At 39.5% G+C, this 10,339-nt stretch overlaps 1 protein-coding gene across 1 annotated transcript in view; it reads left to right on the top strand.

The window, feature by feature from the left end:
• The first annotated feature begins 5,263 nt into the window (after positions 1-5,263).
• The window catches only part of LOC125047058 (patched domain-containing protein 3-like), a 138,959-nt gene continuing 133,883 nt past the window's right edge, over positions 5,264-10,339 (top strand). The window contains exon 1 of the mRNA XM_047645171.1: positions 5,264-5,830. The gene's annotated coding sequence lies outside the window, so the exon portion shown is untranslated. The remainder of the gene's footprint in view (positions 5,831-10,339) is intronic.

A 10,339-nucleotide genomic window follows, 5' to 3' on the forward strand; every position in this document is an offset into this window, starting at 1 on the left:
AGGAACACTCCTTCAGGGCAAGCTCGCCTGACAGACTCGGATGACCGAGGCATCGAGAGACTTCCAGGACCTTCGGTGATGGAAGAGCTTTTTCAAAAGATCTCCCAGCTCACACTGGAGGTCCAGAGTCTGCGCCAGCAAAATAATGAGCTAGAAGCTCGTATACCTCGTCCTTCGACCCCCGTTTCTGTCAGGGAAGCACCCCCAGTTGAGTTTGTGGTGCAGAGGGATCCAATTCCTCAGTTTAAGGCGGAGGTTAGTTCTGCCCACCCCATTAGACCTGGCTTCGAGAGCTGGCTTCGGAGCGTCGAGAATCACACTCGACCTCAGACCAATGCAACTTTTATTAAAGCCGCAAAGGGATCATGCAAGAGTGCGGCAGAGCTGATGATAAATTCGCCCCTTTTTAAAAATATTGTGTCCTAGGCTGAATTTAAAGCCAAGCTTAGGCAGAAGCTCAGGGGAACTGGTACGTCCTTTGATTTTTATTGCGTGCTTCATAGTCAAAAGCTACAGCCTGGGCAAGCACCCATGGATTTTTATTTAATTTTGAAAGGTATGGTGTACCGGGGATTATGGGATTACCCTCGGGTTACTGGTGACTCAAATGACCTAACCAGACGGGTCTTTTTGCAAGGACGATGGATCAAGGAAGCAGTTGTAGTGAAGGAAGAGGCAGAGCTCTGTAACCTTGTTGAGACCAACCAGAGAGTTTGGAGTCTTAGGGAAAGTGAAGGTCCTGGGGTAAGCTCTCCTCCTGCTAGATCGCTTTTCCGACCACGGGCTCTTGCAGCAACCGAGGTAGACCCTCGTCGGAAGTATTGTCGCTACCACAACAGCCACGAGCATGATAGCTCAGAGTGTCGTGTGTTGAGTGCAAGGAGGAAGTGCTTTGCATGTGGTGAGCCAGGTCACTTTGCACGACAGGGTCCCTTTGTATCGCGCCAAGTCGGGTGTGACATCGACATCTTCACTGGCGAGCAAAGAGTTGCTGTCAACCACTGACTGTAAGAGTAAAGTTCCTGAGAAACCTGCAGGTCGCCCTGTGGTTTATTTAATGATCAATGGCTTCAAGAAGAAGTGTTTTGTCGACATGGGATCTGAGGTGACCCTTGTCAAGGGGATGGCTGCAGGAAAGATGGGAAGATGTGAGAAAGAATATTTTAAACGAGTGAAAGGAGTTTTTGGTAAGACTTTTCCAGTTCTTGATGAAAGTTTTGTAAATTTTAGTGTGAATGAACGAATATATGTTAAACATAAACTGTGTGTCTTAGATGGCATTTACTTTCCTGCAGAAGTTCTTTTGGGCATGAATCTCCTCGGACTCCTCGAGTGTTTTTCTGACCAGAGTAAAGAGGATGTATTGGTCATGCAAGGTCTGAAGTTCACAGCTTTGTATACTGATCCAAAGTCACTGCAAGTTATTCTTATTAAGGTACACCACAAGCAGTCAAGGTCACTACCTGCTTCACAGGCAGCACATGTTGTTCCTGCTTTTGTGCCGCCTCGTAGTTGGCGCTTTGTCAAGTGTAGTATTTCTAGGGGTATGCAAGCTGCCAAGGAACTTGTGTTTTCTGGTATTGAGTGTCCCTTGGTGGTACCTAGGTCTCTACAAGAGGTTAAAGGGCCGCATTAAAGTCTGGGCAGTAAATGAGACTGCATGCCCTGTAAAGTTAAGAAATGGATATAGGTTAGCTATAGTTGAAAACATTGTACAGGTCTTCTCACTTGAGACTGGAAGCACATATCTAGACGTTGATGACAAGCAAAATTAAAGTGATGTTAGTGTTTGTGATACTGTGAAAAGTGCCAATGGTGTAGATTGTGAAAATGCCAATATGAGTGGCAAGGGTGCTGAATTCAATAGCGCCGTGCCAAATAAAGCCAAAATCATGAATAGTAAAGTGCTGAGATAAGGAAGCCTAACATTCCTGGAATTTCTTTCCGGTATGCTGTAGAGGAGCAAGCGTTAGGGACTGACCTCTTCTTGGGTGATAATGGTGATTGTGAACTGGGTGAGGGATTTATTGATGATGACTTTGACAGCTTTGTTGTTGTTGGTGACTGGGAATGCAGATGACTACATCATTCTGCCAGATGTGGATCTCCCACCTTGCAATGGGGTGAACTGTCAGGTTGAACTACTAATTGCCCTGAAGATGAGGTTCAGCTGGGCGATGCTGATCTTGGTGACCTGTTCAGTGAGGTTGATCTGGGCCACCTCACTCTTGGGCAGCAACAGCAGCTGAGGCAGGCACTAGCTTTGTATGTGTCATTATTCGATGCGCAGGCGAAGTTAGGAACTGTACCTGGTATCTCCCATCCTATAACAACAAAAGAAGGTGAAGATCCACTTTGTGTGCGACAGTGGCGTCTCCCAGAAGCCTCTAAAAAGTTAATTCTAGAGGAATGTGACAATATGCTTGCACAGAGTGTTATTGAACATTCCATCTCTCCTTGGCATTACCCAATTGTTCTCGTCAGAGAGAAAGATGGGCCCACCCGTTTCTGTATAGACTACAGAGCAGGATGCTTATCCGTTTTGATGAGCTCATTAGTCAGTTGCATGGAACAATGTGGTGTACTGCTCTGGATGCTCACAGTACCTACTAGGACAGTAGATGTCAGTCCAGATGATAGGCCAAAGACTGCATTCTCAGATGAGCATCGACTTTTCCAGTTCAGGAAGTTGCCATTTGGGTTGGCAATCGCCCCCTCAACATTTCGACGGGTTGTTAACTGTGTGCTTTCACCTGTTTTAGGCAAGCACACCATTTCCTATTTAGTTGATGTGGTGGTGCACAGTAGTAATTTTAATGACCATCTTAGGCATTTGGATGGGACTCTGTCGCTTCTTTTTTGCTCTGTGTATGGGCGCTGCTTCTACATCTACACAGACCTTAGGCCTTTGTCCAATGTATTTAGTAGGAAGACCAAAAGTTTGCGCATGGTTCGGTGGTCGCATGAACTTAGTTTTTTTAATTATCTTCTGCAATACAAACAAGGACTCTGCATCATGTCCCAGACCAGTTGAGTTGAGTTTGGTTATCCACTACAATCATTATCATCATTATCTTTTTCTTTTCTTTTTTTCTTTCGTTTTTTTTTTACTGTTTTTACTCCCAGGGCACAAAAATCTTGAATCGTTCCACATTCACCATTACAAGGAAGGACAGAAATCCATATTCGAATAACCATGTTTCTTTACCTCAGCCTATAATTATCCAATTATTTCGTATTATCATCAAGACCTGATCATTATCTATTCTATATTTAGTATCAGTGGTGTTCTTATTTCCATTATCATCAGTCCTAAGATTGTTATCAAAGGTATCAATATTATTGCAATCGTTATCATTCACGATATTCTGAACTTTATTGTTATGATTATTGTCATTGTCATTATTATTGATGTTATCATTATCATTTGTGTTTTGTCGTTATTGTAACTATCATTAGTAATAGAAGTTATTGTTATCATCATGATTATTGTTATCATGATTATCATTATCATTATTATTATCATTGTTATTGTTATTGTTGTTATCATCATTATCATCCCCATCATTGTCATCATTAGCCTCATTATTGTTATCATCATCATTATTATTATTGTTATTAATAATATTGTTATCATCATCATTATTATTATTGTTGTTATTAATAATATTGTTATCATTACTGTTATTACTATTATTACAATTATCATCATGTATTATTAGTAGTGGTACTACTATCATTACCATCATTATTATTGTTGTTGTTGTTATTGTTATCATTATCATTAATACTATAAATATAATTATTATCATTATTAGTATTAGTATTAGTATTATCATTATTACTACTGTCATTATCATTATTATTATTATTATTATTATTATTATTATCATTATCATTATTATTGCTACTTCTACTACCACTAGTATTATTGTCATTATCGTTACCATTGTTATTATCATTATTATCATCAACATTATTATTATTATTAGCATTATCATAATCATTATTATTATCATCATTATCACTATTATCATTACCCTCACTATCATTGTTATTGTTATTATCATCATCATTATTATTATTGCTATTATTATCAATATTACTTTTATAGTCGTTGTTGTTTTTATTATTATTACCTGCACTACGACCACTCTTTGCGTTGATATCTGGTGGCGCCGTACTGTTATCTTTATTGTTACCATAATTACTATCTCTATTATTATCATCATCATCTTTATTCTTAATCTTATTCTTATGCTTATTATCATCATTAGTAGTAGTACGTTCACTGTTATATATACACACATACATATAAATATGATACACACACATACACACACACACACACACACAAATATATATATATATATATATATATATATATATATATGTGTGTGTGTGTGTGTGTGTGTGTGTGTGTGTCTGTCTGTATGTGTGTGTATATATATATATATATATATATATATATATATATATGTATATATGTATATATGTATATATTTATATATATATATATATATATATAACGGAATATTACCAACTATTTTCTACCGTACATTGTTCAGATAAACATTGATCATGATAAGGACATGACGGCAATGTAGATGTTGATGAAAACAACTTTAATAGTATTGTTAATGTATTTACGTCTTTTTAAATCCGTGTTACTGCTGTTGTAAGAAAATTGGCAACACACTTGACTACGGGGATAAGAAAATTGATGATTGTTTAGGGTGAAATAATATTTGATAGTAATATTATGATAACAAGTTGGATGTTATCACAGTTAATGTTGTATTTTTCCCTTGCTAGTAAATCGATGTCCTTGTCTCTGTCTCCCCCACTGCATATGTAGAGTATGAATCCATTAATAAGTATGTCGGCTTGATTAAAACATATAAGTATATTCCCTAACTATCCTTTCGAAAAGAAAAAAAAACGTATTTTGATATCTGCCTTGGTCAAAATACGTGAGGTAATGGAGAATAATGTTGTATTACACCGCCATAGAACGGAAAAAGAAGAAAAAATACCAGCGATGAACCGGCAACGTAGCTCTCCTCCTCCCCACGGGTACGCTGTGCGGGGGAGAGGAGAGAGAGGGGGGGAAGGGGAGATGGTAGAGAGGTAGCCAGGTAGGGGAGGCAAGCAGGCAGGTCCTCCCCCCCCCCTTCTTTCGTTCCCCCATCCCCCTCCCCTCCGCCCCGACACCTTCTACCGACCTTCTCACTGCTGAGCTCGAGCGAGGCAGGCAGTGTGCGGACAGCAGTGAGAAAGGGGAGACGCGCCTCTTAGTCACCTCGCGCACTTAACAATTCAGTACGCAGACCCCTTCGCTGTGAGAGACTTCAGGCGCTTGGCTTACGTCCCGTTATTCGCCTCACATAGCCAGTCATAAGTGCGTGTTTGTGTCTCTTCGCCATCCCCCCACATCGTTAGTTTCTCTCTTTCTTAGTTTGTATATTGTATTCCCTTCTTTTTCTGATTCCTTTCGATATATTTCGGCTTCTCCGTTAACGTCCGTCCTCGCTCCCATTCTCTTCGATGTTATTGTGCCTCCCAACCGGATTTTCGTCGCCGCTCTGAGTGATCTATAAAAACATCAGTGTTTATTGATCTTGATTCACGTGAGGAAAATCTGGAAAAACAACAACATGGGGATTTCAACGCAGTGGTGAGTGGAATATTAGCTTCCAAAAAAGTTTCACCGGGGCCGTACCGTTTGCTCTCTTTCCCCCCCGGTGTGTGCAAGGGACCCTCGTCGTCTGCCTTGCCAGGGAAAAGGCGGTGTCTTTGGCCTCTGTTCTCTGCCACGACTTTCTTGAAGGTAAGTGTGTGCTGCTGTTGCATTGGTTATTTTGCACTTATGCTCCCTCTCTATTTCTCTCTGTCTCTCTTTGTCTCTCTCTCTCTCTCTCTCTCTCTCTCTCTCTCTCTCTCTCTCTCTCTCTCTCTCTCTCTCTCTCTCTCTCTCTCTCTCTCTCTCTCTCTCTCTCTCTCTCTCTCTCTCTCTCTCTCTCTCTCTCTATCTATCTATCTCTTCCTCTCATTCTCCCTCTCTTTCTAATGGTGTTCCGCACCCCCTTCCCCTCCCGCGTCCCTGTGCTTACCTGCATGCAAAAATATTTTCAAGATTTCTAATTTCGACGAACATCTGCCGGATCTCTTATTTTCAGCGTGCACCGAGTCTTCCTCTTGTGGTTTTTGGCCTGTGAAGAGTCCAAGCAACCGTTATTCTATTTCATTGTAGGCCTATGAAGCCTAGTACAAGATCCATCATAAGCCTAGCGTTGGCATCCGATCGAGAAGTCATTAAAGTCCCAATTACATTAGCTAGTCGGATTGATATATTCGTCAATTATAAAAGACAGTTTGATGAACTCTACATTACAAAAGAAAATGGGTAAGAAAATACATCTTCTTTCTTAGCCTGACATACATTAAGACCATCACTGACAATCGGGTTTCGGTTCATAAGTATGCCTCGCCAACAACCAAGCAAGAAGGCATGGCCGAAAGCTCACTCATGCCATCTGTTGAGACTGTCTGCCTCCTCTCGATGTGCCTGTGTTAGCGTTCTAGCTTGCGTGGGAGCATAAAAGACTCCCCCCCTGGCGCAGGGGTGAATGGTACTTGCTGCAGAAGCCAAGGTTTGTTCTCTAGAATAGCTAGCGAGACGTGGGTATCTCGGTGAAGGGGCAGAGTTGGGTGCGTGGAGACGGATGGGTAAATGTCGGTGACTCTAGTTGCCGTGTTGGGTGCATTACATGGATATTTCCCTTACCCTTCTCTCTTTTTTATTATTTCTGTTCCTTCTATTCCATATTTTGCTACTGGTTAGAACGATGGATAACGCAAGGTATCTGCAACACTCGTGGTTGGTGATATTTTCCCTTCAGAGTAGATCACTGATGGTTAAAGTCGCTACTTAAATGCTCATTAGACTTGACTACTTACTTGCTTTAGAGTTGTGATCGCGGAGTTAGTGTTGCTGGGTGAATTGCAGTGAATCTTGCAGCCATACGAGCGTAGAGGAATGTTTTATGACTCAGGGAGGGAAAGGTGAATAAGCGAGTTTGCTGTGTGTTGCTTTGTGAAATTCTTCCTCGAGGTAGAGGGGTTAGTTTAACATTTGACACTCTCGAGGCAAGACCTAATTCAGGGAGAGAAAAAAAACTAATTCGAGAGAATACGGAAGATGTAAATTTACAATGGCAATACTAAAATAAAAAAAAAATAAAAAATACAACAGTGAGTTTTGCCGAATGGTACTGTATTGTAACATTTTGTAGTTTATGGTTTCTGAAGTGAGAGGTGGCCTCCTACCACGTGTGTTTGTGATGAAATGTTTATCAAACCACTTTCTCTCTCTCTCTCTCTCTATCCCTCTCCCTCTCTCCCTCTCTCTCCTTCTTTTCTTCATCCCCCTCACTGTTTCTCTATGTCCGTCCATATATCAATTTCTTTTGAAAGATACTGAAAGACCACATAATTTCCCTTTACTCGAGATTCCAGTCTGTTATTATGACGTAATAACCAATGACGAAAGAAGTGGACACGTCAGTACCTTCGCTGAATAGACATTTGATTACATATGAAGAAGATAAATGGCAGTGATCCTGGACAATGCTGGCTAATCATTATTGTTCATATTCGTAGGCGATTCGGTTAAATCTGATTCGATTTTTCTCTACGGATGAATCAAAATTTCAAAGTTTTTTACTTTTTTTTTCAGTTTATTAATCACAGCCTTCTCCAAAGAATAGGTTCACTTCAATCAGTTCAGTTATTTGATTATATCATCCCTCGATATAGTCTTGGGAATGGATATAATTATAAAATTTAAGTCACTAATATTTCAGTTGCATTGTTTTATGTTCCTGCTCTAAATTTTCTTTCGTTTTTATTGTCTGAGCTTTGCGTGGTCTAGATTGTCTTTTGTTTTACCACTTTCAGTTTTTTTGTTTTCATTATTTTTGCTTAACTTATGAGTCGTTTTCTTTATCCCCTTTATTTCTTTTTTGTTTTCCGTTTTCATTCATTCATCTTCCATAATCGTCTGTCGCGATATATGCAATTGTCTCCCTACTTCCTTTTGATGATCAAATTCTTTATCTGTCCTTGTATCTTACGAAATTTCTCCTTTTTAAATCAGTCCCTATATTCTACCTTCAATCCCCTTATTGAAGACTGATATACCCCCTGTAAATAGGGGTATAGTGCCCATCACCATCACACCCATCATCAGCGTAGTAGTAAGCCAGACAGCAATTTCGTAGACGAGGGCAACGGACTTTTCGTACAAAGAACTAAAGTAATAAGTCGTCCTAAATTTACATCGCCCGAACAGGTACGACCAGGCAGACAGGTAAATTGAGAACACTAGAGAGAAAGTGGACCTGGGGTTAGCTGTTTACTGCAATAACTTTAAGAAGTGATGTATTGCTGTTGTTGCTGGGGTTATTGTAAAGGGGGTGGGGGTTGTCACATAAGGTATGTAGGGGGATTAACATTATGATTATAAAGGTAATATACTGCACGTGAGATAAGTGAGAGAGAGGAAAAGGGTGTACTTAAGGGACCGTAACTCTGTGGCCCTTTTTTTTTAAATGGGTGTTTTATGCTGCTCTCTACGATTTATATAAAACCATGGTGAAAAATTACTTGTATGAGTGTATCATTTACGAATTAGACCTAATAGACATTTATATTACACCGCGTTATTGCTCTGCCATATGTGTATATATAATCTTATGTATTTGCATTTAATAGTATCAGCAAGACGCGGATCATTTGATTAAATGTTTATGAGGGAGTTATTGGCTGTTAAGAGGGAGGGAGAGAGAGAGAGAGAGAGAGAGAGAGAGAGAGAGAGAGAGAGAGAGAGAGAGAGAGAGAGAGAGAGAGAGAGAGAAAAGGGATAAATAAAGAGAGAAGGAGAGAAAGACAGAGAGACAGAGAGACAGAGAAAGAAAAAGAAAGAGACGGAAGCAAACGGGCAGACAGGCAGACCAAATACAGCATAGAGGAAAGTAACTTCAGGTAGTTAAAAGCCAGTACTTTCCACATGTGTTCCTTCATGTACTCACTCTCGTCTTCATGACAGCCCCTCGGGGAAAAAGCAAATAGAAAAGGGTCTATGAACAAACCACACGCCCTCTGCCGGACGCCACCGGACTTCACACATATGGGCGAGGAGACTGGCGTGTGTGTGTTGAAACCCGCCTGACATAAATTGTATAAATACTGTAGATTATTCAAAAGTGAAAGAGGCAGGAAGGTGTAGAAATATTTTCGTCGCATAGTTAATACTTCCATCTATGCATTACATCACACACACACTACACACACACACACATAAATGTATATATATATATATATATATATATATATATATATATATTTATATATATATATATATTTAAGATATGTGTATATGTGTGTATGTCTGTGTATATGTGTATACATATAAATATATATATATATATATATATATATATATATATATATATACATACATATATATATACACATATATACATATATATGTATATATATATATATATATATATACATATATATATACATATATACATCTCTCTCTCTCTCTCTCTCTCTATCTCTCTCTCTCTCTCTCTCTCTCTCTCTCTCTCTCTCTCTCTCTCTCTCTCTCTCTCTCTCTCTCTCTCTCTCTCTCTCTCTATATATATATATATATATATATATATATATATATATACACATGTACATAAAAATACATATATAAATGTATATATACACTATATATATATATATATATATATATATATATATATGTATGTATATATATATGTGTGTGTGTGTCTGTCTATGTGTGCTGCATGAAAACCTACAATGCATAAACTTGTTTGTTTATTGTGTATTTTCTACCATAATACCAACACGGTAAATTGCATATCACACACACATACACACACACACACACACACACACACACACACACACACACACATACACACACACACACACACACACACACACACACACACACACACACACACACACACACACACACACACACACACACACACACACACACACACACACACACACACATACACACACACACACACATATGTGTGTGTGTGTGTGTGTTTTTGCAGTGTGTATTTGTGCATATGCTAAAGGAAATGAACATTCGTAGCAGGTAAATCAACCAAAAACTCTCGTCACGGATAATATGAAGCATCAACAGACTGACCGCAGGAGCTTGTCACAACCTATGAACGCCTGACCTCTTGAGCGCGAAGGTCACAGGTCACCCTATCTTCAAGGCGCCGTAAAAGTTGCCTGTCCA

This window comes from Penaeus chinensis, chromosome 4 (genome assembly GCF_019202785.1).
Source record: "Penaeus chinensis breed Huanghai No. 1 chromosome 4, ASM1920278v2, whole genome shotgun sequence".
NCBI classification, from domain to species: Eukaryota; Metazoa; Arthropoda; class Malacostraca; order Decapoda; family Penaeidae; genus Penaeus; species Penaeus chinensis.